The sequence below is a fragment of the Mytilus trossulus genome, chromosome 4 (assembly GCF_036588685.1).
Source record: "Mytilus trossulus isolate FHL-02 chromosome 4, PNRI_Mtr1.1.1.hap1, whole genome shotgun sequence".
Classification (NCBI taxonomy): domain Eukaryota; kingdom Metazoa; phylum Mollusca; class Bivalvia; order Mytilida; family Mytilidae; genus Mytilus; species Mytilus trossulus.
Genome location: NC_086376.1, coordinates 20,634,730 through 20,650,860, shown reverse-complemented (window position 1 = coordinate 20,650,860; position 16,131 = coordinate 20,634,730). Strand labels below are relative to the sequence as shown.

General features: G+C 31.6%; 1 protein-coding gene across 1 annotated transcript in view; it reads right to left on the bottom strand.

Moving 5' to 3' along the window:
• The window catches only part of LOC134714861 (neuronal acetylcholine receptor subunit alpha-10-like), a 35,496-nt gene extending 32,958 nt beyond the window's left edge, over positions 1-2,538 (bottom strand). Inside the window, exon 1 of the mRNA XM_063576507.1 lies at positions 2,412-2,538. The gene's annotated coding sequence lies outside the window, so the exon portion shown is untranslated. The remainder of the gene's footprint in view (positions 1-2,411) is intronic.
• Between the last annotated feature and the right edge of the window lie 13,593 nt (positions 2,539-16,131).

Here is a 16,131-nt window from a genome sequence, read left to right as displayed (position 1 = left end):
CACAACTGACAATTGCTCGATGATTGTCATTAGCCTAGATGCATAGTTCTTCGAAAAAGTTATCAGTATCCACTTTACCCTATCTCTAGACAGAACATATTTTGTTTGCTTAAGAATCAAATCAATAGAAATATCTATCCACTGACTCCATGTTAACTTCGAGGTCTTATCTTATTTGCATTATATGAAACGTTATTCATTCATATTTTTGTCATCGAAGGACAATAGTATACATATGTTCATAATAAAGAATCATTTGAAATGATCACAAATAAGCTGAAACAGTTATCAAAATGTAAACGTAATGAAAACAAAGTAACAAGCTCGTATATCTATAATGTAGATTTATAAGTGTGTGCAAAATACTTGTGGCATGTTGATAGTTATCAAAGGTACCAGGATTATAATTTAGTACGCCAGACGCGCGTTTCGTCTACATAAAACTCATCAGTGACGCTCATATCAAAATATTTATAAAGCCAAACAAGTACAAAGTTGAAGAGCATTGAGGATCCAAAAAGGTGTGCCAAATACGGCTAATTTAATCTATGTCTGGGATAAAAAAATCCTTAGTTTTTCGTAAAATTCAATGTTTTGTAAACAGGAAATTTATAAAAATTACCACATTATTGATATTCGTGTCAACACCGAAATGTTGACTACTGGGCTGGTGATACCCTCGGGGACGAAACGTCCACCAGTAGATAGTCAGACTATTGCTATTGAAACCCTTCCAAAGTAACTTTACTCAGATGAAAACCACCTTTATAAAATGCAGAAGCAAAGGTGCATAAGTCTAGTTGCTATCTTTATGGATTTAAAGTAGAGGGAACAGCCTCTTGGGTCGATTACTATTTTCTTTTGGTTTGTCACAAAGACTTAAGTCTCGTGACAATTCATTTTAAATGAAGGAACATATGTATTGTCGCATTGACTTTTGACTTTTTACAGGGGGGGGGGGGGTTCTTTCCCAAGGGGGTATTCACGAGTTTAGCTGGGTGAAGTTGGACACTGGTACAAAAGATGAAGCAAGAAACAAAAAAGTTGTGTCCCTATTTGAATTAAGCCACTTGCTGCTATGACATTGCCTTATGGGAAACAGTCTTGCAATAGTTACTTTGATTTTTATCTTGATCTATTCATTCCAAAATAGGATTCTTTCTCAAATCATGGCACATTATCAAACAGTTTGGTAAAAATATTGTTTATGACTCAAAATATTATGTTCGGACAACGAAATGAACTATATCAATACTAGTATACTAGCTTTAAAATGTGGAGGTGTTTTGAGATTTAAAGAACTTGATTACGGTATAATAAGTATACATTTATAGTAACACTGATTCACATCCTCATCTACAGGTCATCAGGATGTCCTCATTGATTGAACACATGACAAACTATAAATCATCCTAAAGTTGTGAATTTGTGAATCACTTCAACGACCGATGATTGTACATGCACAACAAAACCAAAAAAGTAGTCACAACAACATAGAGGATTTCAAATTTAATTTCATCAATCAAGTCGATTAGTGAAATAACTATCATTTATACAGTTAAAATGCACAGTCAATGTTTAACAAGTAAAATCGTTATTTTAACTGATACTTGTTTTATAGAAGCCAAAACCGTGTGATAAAAAAACCCCAAAACATTGGTAAAATTACTTCAATGATAATAACAACTTATACACTTACAACGAATGTATTAATTTTATTGAATTAACTATGATTTTACCCACGGTAATACATTTGTTTAACAAGCAAATAAATAAAAGAACATCCAATAAATATATCAATTAAAAAATGAATTAATAAACGATTAAATATAAGTCAACGTCAAAGTACTAAACACTAAATCTTTTACAGATATGATTTCAATTTCAAGATCCGGTAATAGATCTATCAAGTATTTAGAGATTCACCTGTTTAATATTTGTACCTTTAATTAAAATAGATACATAAATTGTAGCGTGAACACTCTTGATGTCTTATGCCAATTTCTAATTCAGCTGTGTTATTGACCACTGTTTTAATTATATTACATATTATAATAAAACACCAAGTAGAGTAACACATGTTTTCAACATAAAAACATGATTTCAATCAAAATCATCTCAAAACAATTAATTTAAGCTATCAAGAAATATGAAAATGAAATCGTAAACAGTGGTCGAATAATTGTAATAACGTGATATCTCGTTTTCATCGGTTAAATCTAAGATTACAAGTCATATATTTTTTTTTATAGCTATCGTTTAATCAGTAGCTTATTCTCTTCGTGGCGAAGGAACAAACGAATACATATTAAATCTGTAAAGATATATAATGTAAAAAACACCATGAATTCAGTTTTATACAAACTAAAAATTAAATATTTTTTATTTAAACACGGAAAAGTTTCACTTACCCCTTCGTGAATTAAATGTCTCTATTAAGCATCGTTTAGTATTAATCTGCATCAGTGAATGTAGTGAAAATGTCTGGCTAATCGAACGGAATAATGGCTAATCGTTACGTCGTATTGAATCCTTGAGAATGTAGATCGGTAAAGAATTAATCAGGTTCGTGTGTGTTTATTGCGATCACAAGGGAAGAAATGGTCATAGGTTACTCTTGGGTAATTTACAGAACTTCATTATAATGTCAGCATGATCAATTAATAGTCAAATTGCAATATCAATAAACAAATCCTAGAGACAATTTTATGCCATGCTTTTTCTGGTTTATCCCAAAATAACGATCAAGGAGCGTAAAACCGCATGTTTACATAATCAAAGGCAGCAAGATTCACATGTACTGAGGGATTGATGAACCAGGAGGAAATCATACCTAGATCTATAATGGTTTTTAAAGACGGAAATCATTAAATATATCAATACAAATATAAATAAGTTAGATATATCGTCATGAAAAAAACCTACATTCCACGTCATGGTTTGCAATAAAATATACGCAGCCTGAAAGATTTTACTGCAGAAAACACGGTTTAAACATGGTTGGTGTGATCAGGTTACAGCAATATTTGATTAAATTCTGGAAAATAATCTTAGTTCGATTATCACAACAAGTCAATGTAAAAAACATCCGACTTCAGTTTTAAAATACTATGGAGTTACATATAATTTTCTTAAGAAAAAGTTGCTGATGAGAAACTTTTACCACACAATCAAATTATCCCAGTAATTTTTATATTATTTACCTATAATAAAACATGGTCCGCCAAATAAAATATGATCTACACAGAATATGCAAAACTGGCTAGATTCTAATGTTGAGTGGAAATTAATGCCACAGAAATGACTATTACACTGCTGGTGGAGATTTATTTCCCCAAGGGTATCACCAGCCCAGTAGTCAGCACTTTTTTTGCTTACATTAAATATCATTGATATGGTTATAATTAACTCTAATATGACGTCCTTATTACGCTTTGTAAACAAAGCCGTGTTCTAATGAGCACAAAATATGTTTGACACATGCGCATGAACTTACTGTGTATATTAACGTTATTCTCATCGTTATCCTTTTAAATATAAACATTTAACATGTTTAAGCAGCTAAAATAAACTTTTATCATATATTTATATAAAACAACATATATTTACCCTGCTCGTAGTTTTTAAACTTATCAATAATGAAATATAATGCACATACTCCTCAGTGAGGAAACGGTAAAAGCCAACCATTTTTACGATATTTTCGTACGCTTCGACCTATAAAAATGACGTATTTGTCCTATTAGAATCGAAATAATTCCTTAATGTCATGCTCTATGCTCATTTTAACATGGGTAGGCATTATATTTGACCACATTTTACACCTCGCTAACGCTCAGTGTAAAATATCGACAAATATAATGCCTAACCATGTTGAAATGAGCATAGAGCATGACATGAAGGAATTATTTCTTAAACATTTAGTGTCAACAAAATTTAGAATTTTCAAAATACTAAGGCTTTTCTACCTCAGCCTGGCATAGATTACCTTAGCTGGATTTGGATTTTTTTTTAATGAATTTTGGTCCTTAATACTGTTCAACTTCGTACTTTATTTTGCCTTTTATTTTTTTTGGATTCGAGCGTCACTGACGAATCTTTTGAAGACGAAAAGACTAGCGTATTTAAAAAATTTAGTCATGGTATCTATGATGAGTTAATATACATTTGTTAAGCTATAAATACTATAATGTGGGTTAAAAATGTTTCTAAAAAAATAAAGGAAAGATCCAAAAACATTGTACAATATTGTTCCTGTGTTCATGGTAGATCATAACTCTCTATAACACCGACTGCAATCGGAAACAGATGAAAACTTCAAAGTTATATAATATGTGTTTTTTCTCTTTTACATAAAATCCCTTTTTGATAAAATATATGTACAAGCATGTTTGAGTGACATGAATTTATATTCTCTCGATACAGACATTTTGGCAATAAATCTTAGTAGTGCTACCATTCGATTTACAATAACTTTTCCATTAATCCATGTTGAAATCGTTGTTTCAAGATAAGATTCTTTTCTTGCGCTGCTATATTTCTTTCTTACATTGATATTTTTCTTGTACATTGATGATAATCATGATAATCAATATACAAACATCAGCTAATGAATACCAGCATCTTCATAGACATGTTATTTTCCAAAGTGAGGCACACTTGATTTCGAACGGACTTGTACTTTTCAAGAAGGGTCACAAATATTGACTCTAACCTATTCATGTCATTTTTTTGCTTGAAATAAACTAACTTAGGAAATTAAACGAAATAGTTCGTAGTATTTAATAGAAGTACATGTATATGTTGCCTCATCAAAAAGTAAAATCACAAAAATACTGAACTCAGAGGAAAATCAAATCGGAAAGTCCCTAATAACATGGCAAAATCAAATTACAAAACGAATGGACAACAACTGTCATATTCCTGACTTGGTACAGGCATTAAGAAAAATAGAAAATGTGCAGCAAAGTTTATGTATTTTTTATTCACTTGCTTTATATTATACATAATTCTTTTTTACAATTTCTAATCATACTGCAACATCAGTACTGTTTGGCTACAATTTCATTGTCTCAAATAATTTATGATGTTTGAAGAAGTGACAAGATTGTCTCGAAATGACGTAGATGTTTATTTCTGTGTCATTTGGTCTCTTGTGGTGAGTTGTCTCATTGGCAATCATACCACATCTTCTTTTATATATTTATAGTAAATATATTGCCAATCTGCGAACAGTTTAATATAATAAATTGCAGACACAGATTATCAGGGAATAGAATAAAAATAAATTCGTTTTCCATTCCATTAATTCCTCGATTTTGATTGTCGAAGTCTTGTAAGCACCATGAGCACTGTTATCGATAATTTTATTTACTTAATTTCATTTGAGAAATGGCTATTTTCACCATCAAAAGTTTTGGTCAATATCACTCCATAAACGTGTTATTATAATGACCAGTAGTTCAACATAAAACTCCATGTACAACTCTGTTATAATTTTACCCTTTCCATGGGAGCTCTGACCTATACAAAGTATAATTGTGTTACTCGGGCAAAGCTGTTAACCACAAACGTCAAAATCATTCAATCGCGTAGTGGAATTAACTATTTTTGGATTCTCATAAATTCTCTCTATAACTTTTGGACTAGTTTGAATCTCGGTCTATTTCTGTAATTTATTCTTACATACTTTTGATTTTTTAACCCTGTTTGCTTACATTGCCTATGTAAATTTTAAAATTGTTTGTATGTACATTGAACGACAAATTTATGTGACGTATAAAATTTTTCTGACGTCAGACACTCAAATCAATCAATGTGTTCGTAGATAGTAGATGTTTTTGTGTTCTGTTAAATTGTTCCTTTTAAAATTGTTATACGATGATGACTGATGTACCCATATTTTGACTATTTTATTAATTGTGACTGTTTATTTAACGCATTATGTAAATATAACGGAATTTGATGAGACTGTTATTAAAGTGAGAGGGTTAGCGCTATAGAACCAGGTTTAATCCACCATTTTCTACATTTGAAAATGCCGGTTCCAAGTCAGGAATATGATAGTTCTTGTCCATTCGTTTTTGATGCGTTTTGTTATTTGATTTTGCCATGTGATTATGGACTTTCCGAATTGATTTTCCTCTGAGTTCAGTATTTTTGTGATTTTACTTTTTAGTAGTTTTAAGAATATGTTCTAATGTATAAAGAAAAGATAAAATAAACGCACACAGTAGGTTTAACATTATTTCAGACTGTATTCTGAAGACAACTATAGTGCATTGACTTGACATAAAAACTATATAGGCATTCCACACAAAAACTCGATAGAGAATCGCATTGCCCCCGTTTCTAAATCTTGCCTTATCGTTATTATATCAAGTAAATAAAAAAATTATCGTCTATACATATACCAATCCTTTAATATTAGTCGATAGCGACTTTGCCAGTGTAGTATTGCTTTTTATGTTATTGTTAATACTTATTGATGATGATTTGTTATTTTTATCATTTATGTATTAGGAATAGGGGTTAAAAGCGTCGACTCAGTGACATTTTACAATGAAGCTTCATACGATATCGTAATCGGGTAATTTTAATTGGCCAAGGCATTCCAAAACATAAATGTCAGTATAAAAAGCAACATCTGTAAATGCACGTGAACTAAGAAACAACATTAAATCAATGCAAACAATATAAAAGGAAAGGCTTGATTTTGAACAGATATATCATGTTATGGAGGGGTATTTGCGAAAAATACAAGTCGAGGGACTTAAATTTCCCGAGCCACTAGGCAAGGGAAATGTTGTCCCAATGCTTGTATTTTTTGCAAATACCCCTTCATAACATGATATATCTGTTTAATTACACCGAATAAATTTCAATTTCAACTCTCTGTACTAGGAAAAAGATATATTTATTTGAAGACAAGTTCTATCATAAAATATACCGCGGGAACTATACATGTACTTATACGCGTTCGCGCTGTCTGTATGTAACGTCATATCCGAAAAAAAATGGCGGGAAGATGCTCGTGAGGGTAAAAAAGGAATATCCAAAATGGCAAATACCGTGGTATTTGAGGCATATTCACCGGCAGTGGTGAAAAACAGTCAGATTCGTTTGAAATGAGGAAAAAATGTTAGAATATGCGAAAAATACACTGGCTATCAGCCAATCAAAAGCTGACATTCTTATATATGGTGTAATTAAATTCGTTATTTCATGGTTGTAGCAAAGTTATAATTACAAGAATTGAATGGCACTTTTTGAAATTTTATAGGTTTGTAAAAACGTTTAACGTGTGCTAATTTTGAAGCGCGATGCAATGAATTATGTTAACTCTTTAACACTCCAAAGAAGAAGCATCCAATTCTCAAAAAAGTATTTCAATTTCCTCTCTTGTGATTTATACAATCTGAGATAATTGTTCAAACAGTTTATCAAGTTAATGTCAAATATTTTACCATGCATTTTCTATCTTTCTATGACGTTTGATGCAAACGTTAACATTCTTTCAACAATTCGAACAGTTTTGTATTAAACATCTCTGAAAGAACATTAATTCATGTCAGTTTAGAATATTATTTTTCAGTAAATAGGCCCCAACTTCTATAAATTAAACCTAGTTCTTTTGACAAGTAGCAGAGAGCAATGGAAGGCATTTCCTGCTTAAAGAGAATAATCCAATCAATTACACATTTTTCATGACTTAAAATAATGTTGAAACAATCGATATATTTTCAAAAAGTGATTAATTTTGTTTAGACTTGTGGAATTGATTTTTTATCAATGAAATAATAACAAAGACCGATAGTAAGCTTCTGTTTAACCATTTTTAACAATCTTTTGTACTCAAAGAAAAGGGAAATAATTCGCACGTGATAGTATTGAGAAGTATTTGAAAACTAAAAAAAACCCACACAATTTGACCATGACCTTTTTATTTTGACCTATTATAATCGGAAAAGGTATTAAAGTCAACACGGTCAACATCTTAGATATCTTTTGAAAGGGTTGTTTCATAGTATCGTCAATAAATCAGATATCTTTTCAATAACTGAAATATCACAAGAAGGGATTATTTGTGACCTTGTCAATCATGACTGATATACCAATGGAAGGGGTTATAAATTGACCTGGTCAATAAATGAAACATTATGGGAAGGGATTATGTGTGACCTTGTCAATAAATGAGATACTATGGGAAAATGTTATGTGTGACCTACTCAATAACTTAGACATCATGAAAAGGGATTATGTGCGGCCTTGTGAAGAACTGAGATATCATGGGAAGGGGTAATGTGTGACCTTATCAAGAACTCATGTATCATAGGCTGTAGTAACGTGTGACATTGTAAATACCTGAGATATCATGGCAAGGGATCATGTATAACCTTGTCAATAACTCATGTGCATGAAAGGATGGTGTAACGTGTGACTTTGTCAAAAACTGAGATATTATTGAAAGGGTTATGTGTGACTTTTTCAATAACTGAGATATCCTGAGAATGAGTAATGTGTGGCCTTGTAAACTAACTAAGATATCACAGGAAGAGATTATGTGTGACTTTGTCAATGAAAGAAATATCATGGAACAGGTTATGTGTGACCTTGTCAAGAACTGATATATCATAGAAAGGGTTTATGTGTGACCTTGTCAATAACTGATATATCATAGGAAGAGTTTATGTTTGACCTTGTTAAGAACTGAGATATTATATGAAGGGTATATATGTGACCTTGTCAAGATATCATAGATATGGTTTATGTGTGACCTTGTTAAGAACTGTGATATCATAGGAAGGGTTTATGTGTGACCTTGTTAAGAACTGAGATATCATACAAAGGGTGTAAGTGTAACTTGTCAAGAACTGATATATCATAGAAAGGGTTTATGTGTAATCTTGTCAAGAACTGAGATATCATAGGAAGGGTTTATGTGTGACCTTTTAAGAACTGAGATATCATAGAAAGGGTTTAAGTGTAACCTTGTCAAGAACTGATATATCATAGAAAGGGTTTATGTGTGACCTTGTCAAGAACTGGGATATCATAGGAAGGGTTTATGTGTGAACTTGTCAAAAACTGAGATATCATAGGAAGGGTTTATATGTGACGTTGTCAAAATCTGAGATATCATATGAAGGGTTTATATGTGACCTTGTTAAGAACTGAGATATCATAGGAAGGGTTTATGTGTAAGCTTGTCAAGAACTGAGACATCATAGAAAGGGTTAAAGTTTAACTTTGTCAAGAACTGAGATATCATAGAAAGGGTTTAAGTGTGACCTTGTCAAGAACTGAGATATCATAGAAAAGGGTTATATGTGACCTTGTTAAGAACTGAGATATCATAGGAAGGGTTTATATGTGACCTTGTCAAAATCTTTTATATTATTGGAAGGTATTATGTGTGACCTTGTCAAGAACTGAGATATCATAGAAAGGGTTTATGTGTGAACTTGTCAAAAACTGAGATATCATAGAAAGGGTTTATGTGTGATTTTGTCAAGAACTGAGATATCATAGAAAGGGTTTATGTGCGATTTTGTCAAGAACTGAGATATCATAGGAAGGGTTTATGTGTGACCTTGTCAAGAACTGAGATATCATAGAAAGGGTTTAAGTGTAACCTTGTCAAGAACTGATATATCATAGGAAGGGTTTATGTATGACCTTGTCAAGAACTGAGATATCATAGAAAGGGTTTAAGTGTAACCTTGTCAAGAATTGAGATATCATAGAAAGGGTTTAAGTGTAACCTTGTCAAGAACTGAGATATCATAGAAAGAGTTTAAGTTTAACCTTGTCAAGAACTGAGATATCATAGAAAGGGTTTAAGTGTAACCTTGTCAAGAACTGAGATATCATAGAAAGGGTTTATGTGTGACCTTGGCAAGAACTGATATATCATAGAAAGGGTTTAAGTGTAACCTTGTCAAGAACTGATATATCATAGGAAGGGTTTATGTATGACCTTGTCAAGAACTGAGATATCATAGAAAGGGTTTAAGTGTAACCTTGTCAAGAACTGAGATATCATAGAAAGGGTTTAAGTGTAACCTTGTCAAGAACTGAGATATCATATGAAGGGGTTATGTGTGACCTTGTTAGTACTATTAATTGATATATCATGGGAAAGGATATTGTGTGATTTTGTCAATAATTGAGATATCAAGGAAAGGTGTTATGTATGAACTTGCCAATGACTTAGATTTCATTAGATGATTGTATGGTTTTTTTTATAAATCATAACTTTGATTGCGGAATGCATTCAATTTCAAGACACAAATTCTTACTCAATATTTATATGAAATAAACATAAAAAAACATTTGTTGATCTGACAAAATAACTCCCTAATTGTAGTTTACAAATCAATTGCAAGTATGAAGCGATTTTCTTTCATAGCCACCTTCATTAAGTATCAAAAGTTTCACTTTTCATGTACATTTCCTTTCACCTCTCTTAGTTTCTGAATACAATATTACTGTAGATATCATAATAATTTGATAAGGATTCACTTAATATACTCATGATATTTATTAGTTTTGTGTCATTGCTCATTTTAAAATTTTTACTGTTATCATATTGTATGCAGGAGAAGACTTCATTAGTTGAGAAAACTTGTGTCTGATCCTATTTGTATTATTGATCAAATAAAATAATCATAAAATAAACTTACATATATGTCAAATTCTTAGTGCTATAGCATGAATAAATCTTTTATTGAATATAAAACCATATTGTTTGCAAAATTTGTTAGACAAAATGAACATAAACATGTATTATGATGACATCTTGTGATAAAATTTGCCATTTTACAAACTTACAAAAAATATGTATGAACTATCTAAACAGTCTATTGTTTGTGTTTTAACTTCCAACTTTAGACACATAAATATTGTCACATGGAAAGTAACCAGTGAAATGAATGTGAAAGCCGTCAAGATTGACGTGATGAAATTATCGAAATCAAAAAAAATATCTGCAGTAAAAGCTTTTATAAAAGTTAAATTCAATACAAACGCTTTACCAAAATGGTACTATTATTGATTTTTAGTTTGGAAAAGACAGTTATATGGAAATAGCTAATTGTTGTAATTTCATTGCAATTTCAATTACGCTACCATAGTTCTCATAAAACGTAACATAAAAAAATAGTTCCGAAATTTTTGTCAATTCCAGTGCCAATTAAAAGTTTGTCTAAAGCAAACGTCTAGCATAAGTGCAATAAATTGGTCGAATTTTCACAACAGGTCTACTTTGCCTTATTTGCAACTGAAAGATCCATCCATCAGAGACCAGAGAGAAAGACGATCAATTATAAAGGTAACAGGTCAATATTCAACAACATTGTTATAGGCCCTTTCTGTTTCCTTGAAAGGTAAAAATAACATAAAATCACTGAAATAAAGGAAATGATATTTGTCATCCGAATTAGCAACGACACAAATAACATGAAAGGAATATCGGACAGCTTTCCATCGAAATTATTAGTCTCTCATATAATTGTAATGGTATGATTAAAGGAAGCTTGCATTATATTGCGACAATATCAAAATATAACAAACTTTGTTCGTTCTGTTTCAAAGATTACTTTTACAACCAATAAGTCATTTTTAGAAACTATTTCGTCATAATAGCTTTGATTATATGTAAGATAAGCCTGTTTAGTACTGATATTGCCTTCACTAAAAGAAACACCCTTTACCGTTTCAAAGATTGTTGTGAACCATTAAGGTTATATTGCATGTTTGTGAATAATTAAATTGTCTTTGGCAGTTTCCGTTTGGCTGATTTAATAATTGACGAACAATTCCATTATTTTGAATATAAAATGTATCGTACTTTATTGAAATCCTTTTATTCCTTAAACGATTTATTGCAGAAATGCCGCTGCTCTCGTTGGTGCTGTTTTAAGATCAAATGCATTAGTTGACAAGCAAATTAAAAGGATAATAATACTTATTTTCGAACTGATAAAAAAAATTACTGAATAAAACATGACGTCATCAACGTCTCATCACTGTCAATTTGTTTTTAGCTTGTTTAATTTTAATAGACTACAGAATTATATAACAACTATGAGAGTTTCGGACTAAAACCACTTTATTTTGCTATCAAGTTTAAAAAATAGTTATGACAGCTAAAACAAATTAGTTTAAGGACATAATTGTAATTAAACTGACGTCGTTTCCCTGTTGTCTGTATAGTAACAAATGTGTGTCCTTGTATTGAAAAATAGAGAGGGACAGATAAACTCATCATAGATACCAGGACTAAATTTTGTATATACGCCAGACGCACGTATCGTCTACAAAAGACTCATCAGTGACGCTCGAATCCAAAAAAGTTAAAAAGGCCAAATAAAGTACGAAGTTGAAAAGCATTGAGGACCAAAATTCCTAATTTTTTTGCCAAATACAGCTAAGGTAATCTATGCCTGTTGTAGAAAAACCTTAGTTTTTCACAAATTTAAAAAATTGTAACCAGTTAATTTATAAATATAACCATATCAATGATAATTCATGTCAGCACAAAAGTACTGAACTGGGTTTCTGATCTCCTCGGGGAAATAAATCTCCATCAGCAGTGGCGAGGTATTGTAGGCACTACTTCTGTGTAATTATAGTATGTAATACAAATTGTAATGGAAGCTATAAAATGTAAGGCGTTAAATTTCCAATGACAAAAGTTTATTTGGACCATCCTAGGAAAGTTTAGTTTGCCAAAGGTCAACAAGATTTCTACATTGATAACATAATAAGATGTCCACATCTTTTATTCATAGAAATTTGAAAAACAAACAAGACATGAACATAATATTGTATGGAATCATATATATGTACTGATGCCATTGTTTTTTTTTTTAACTTTTGTATACGTTGTCAATGTTTAAAAAACTGTTTAACTTAGAAGGTCAATGTCCTTGTAACTTGCCAGTGTATAACTTTCATTCTTTGGTTAAAAAATTACATTAAAATTTTATGTTAGATTTAATTGTGTGTATAGTAGTCAATGATACAAGTTTCGATGGCTTATAAATTATTTTATCAGAAATACAGTATGATAACTGTTGAAAATTGTAGATTTCGCTGTACATTTTCTTTTTGCTGCATTTACGAAATAATTGCGTTAATACAAATCAGCAATTAAGAAACCGAATGGGTTCATCAATGCTCATGCTTCGTCAATCTTTAAAGACCCAAATGTTGCTAAACACCTATCCGACCTCCATGATAAATTTGTTGTTGTCCCCGCAGACAAAGCCCCAAAATAACATCTTTTTTGTCTGTAAAAGTCATTACATTAGTTGCTTGATAAACGAATTAGGTATAGACAATTCACTTGGAAACTCAACATATACCCTCACGACACTTACCAAAGAGGAAATCCTGGATAATCATAGATCTGTTCTTTGTTCCTTTGGTATTTCAACCAAAGATGAAGAACTGGATCTTCCATCACTGTATTGGATACCTAAACTACATAAGTGTCCTTACAAACAACGGTATATTGCTAAGTCTTCCAATTGCTCCACGAAACCTCTTTCTAAATTATTAACATCTATTTTATCAGCAATCAAAGACGGGCTTCAAAGTTATTGTGAAACTGCCTATTCTAGAGGTGGCGTGAATCAGATGTGGATACTTAAAAATTCCAAAGATCTTCATCTTGTAACAGTATTAAAACATTTGACTTTTCTGCTCTTTACACAAGTATTCCACATTCCAAACTAAAAGACAAATTAAAAGAGTTGGTATTACTTTGCTTCATAAAAAAGAATGGCCAACGTAGATACAAGTATTTTGTCTTAGGGAGGGATAAATCCTACTTTGTAAAGAATCATTCTGATTCAAACAAAAAGTTCTCTGAAACCGATATTATCAAGATGCTTGATTTCTTGATTGACAACATATTTGTTACGTTCGGAGGACGTGTTTTTCAACAGACTGTCGGCATCCCAATGGGAACAAACTGTGCCCCTCTACTTGCCGACTTGTTTCTTTATTATTATGAGGCTGACTTCATGCAGGAACTTCTTAGGAAGAGAAATAAGAAGTTAGCAATATCCTTTAACTCTACTTTCCGCTATATAGATGACGTTCCTTCACTAAACAATTCAAAATTTGGTGACTATGTGGATCACATCTATCCCATCGAATTGGAGATAAAGGATACAACAGATACAGTTAAGTCGGCTTCATATCTTGACTTACATCTAGAAATTGACAATGAGAGTCGGTTGAAGACAAAAATTTACGACAAAAGAGATGACTTCAGCTTTCCAATTGTGAACTTTCCATTTCTAAGTAGCAACATTCCAGCAGCACCTGCATACGGGGTATATATCTCCCAATTGATACGATATTCCCGTGCTTGCATTTCCTATCATGATTTTCTTGATAGAGGGTTACTGCTTACAAGGAAGCTATTAAACCAAGAGTTCCAAATGGTGAAGTTGAAATCATCCCTTCGTAAATTTTACGGACACCATCACGAGTTGGTTGACCGTTATTGAATAACTGTTTCAAAAATGATATCGGATATGTTCCTTACGTCGTAAATACAATCCCCTTCTCTTTCATGAATGTGACCTACCGAATTAGACTATTTACCGGATTTGTAATCACATAAGCAAACGACGGGTGTCACATGTGGAGCAGGATCTGTTTACCCTTCCGGAGCACCTGAGATCACCCCTAGTATTTGGTGGGATTCGTGTTGTTTATTCTTTAATTTTCTATGTTCTGTCATGTGTATTATTGTTTTTCTGTTTGTCATTTTCTTTTTAGGCATGGCGTTGTCACTTTGTTTTAGATTTATGAGTTTGACTATCCCTTTGGTATCTTTCGTCCCTCTTTGATAGCAATACAAGCAATGCACTAGTGCCGAGAGAAACCGAGTACAGTGTGCATAAAATTTGTTATAGGAGAGAATAGTTTCCTCAACATCGTGTTGTTTTTACAATGTGTTTATGAAGGGTTGTGGCATTATTTTTGGTTTTGAAAGGGAAGTTACTCCTTACTAACCCTATATGGTAACTAGATATGTATGGTTTCTAACCCATTATTTTTTTAGGACACCCTATATCAAATATACATAGTCACCACGTGTAGTCCTTTGACCAATCATATCTCTTTAAATCTATAGGAGATAAGATAAATTTGTTATAGGAGAGAAACATAGATAAAACTTACTTCTTGAAAAAAAGAAAAAAGTCATCAGAAGTTATTGACAGGTTATCGTGAGAATCAGTTTAAACGAAATTGAAAAACAAATTGATGGTCGTTATTTTATGTAGAATTATTTTGTGCAACACACAGTTACATATTAAGGCAAATTGCGTCAATACAATAATCAATAAAATATTTGTCACGAAAAGTATGCTGCACTGAACAGACTCCTAAGGGAAAAAGGGGTGAAAGTGTTATAGCAAAGGTTTAACAAGCCGTTATTCATGTCACAAATAATCAATTCCGTTACAGCTATTGGAGTAGTTTAATATCTAAGATAATAATTCCTGATACAAGCTTAAACACATGAGTGTAAAACTGCTGCTGCCTTAAGGAATTATAGTGATTGTCGTTGAATTTGATGTTAAAATGCTTTGAATTATTTTAAATCTCTAGCACTTGTTTGTATTTAACTTTTTTGAAGGTTTCCAAATTGTCTTATTTATGATTTCTGTTTTGAAAGACAGATTTCTTCTTTACTGTATCATTTATATACATAGCTGTATATCTTCAGAGTAAAAGTAGTAATATTGGTTCATAACTCAATCGAGTACAGTGTGTTTTCAGATTCATTAAACAAAATCTTGAAGTTCAAAATCTGTACTTTCTATTTTAAAGTACAAGTTATCAATTTTTAAGAAATTGAAAAAGAGACATAATAATTTAAAACATGTTTTGAATGTGTCAAACATAATAGATAGAAATTATATCATATAAATATTTGATCTTTTGCAAGACCCTTTAAACAGAACCCTGCCCAAAGAATAAGAATTAAATATTGTATCAAGAACAATTTTTATAACACCATTTTGTATGATATTAACAAATTAAAAATGTTTCTGTGTGGTTAAAAAATGAGGTAAATATGAATGTAAAGTTTCAGTCTAATCA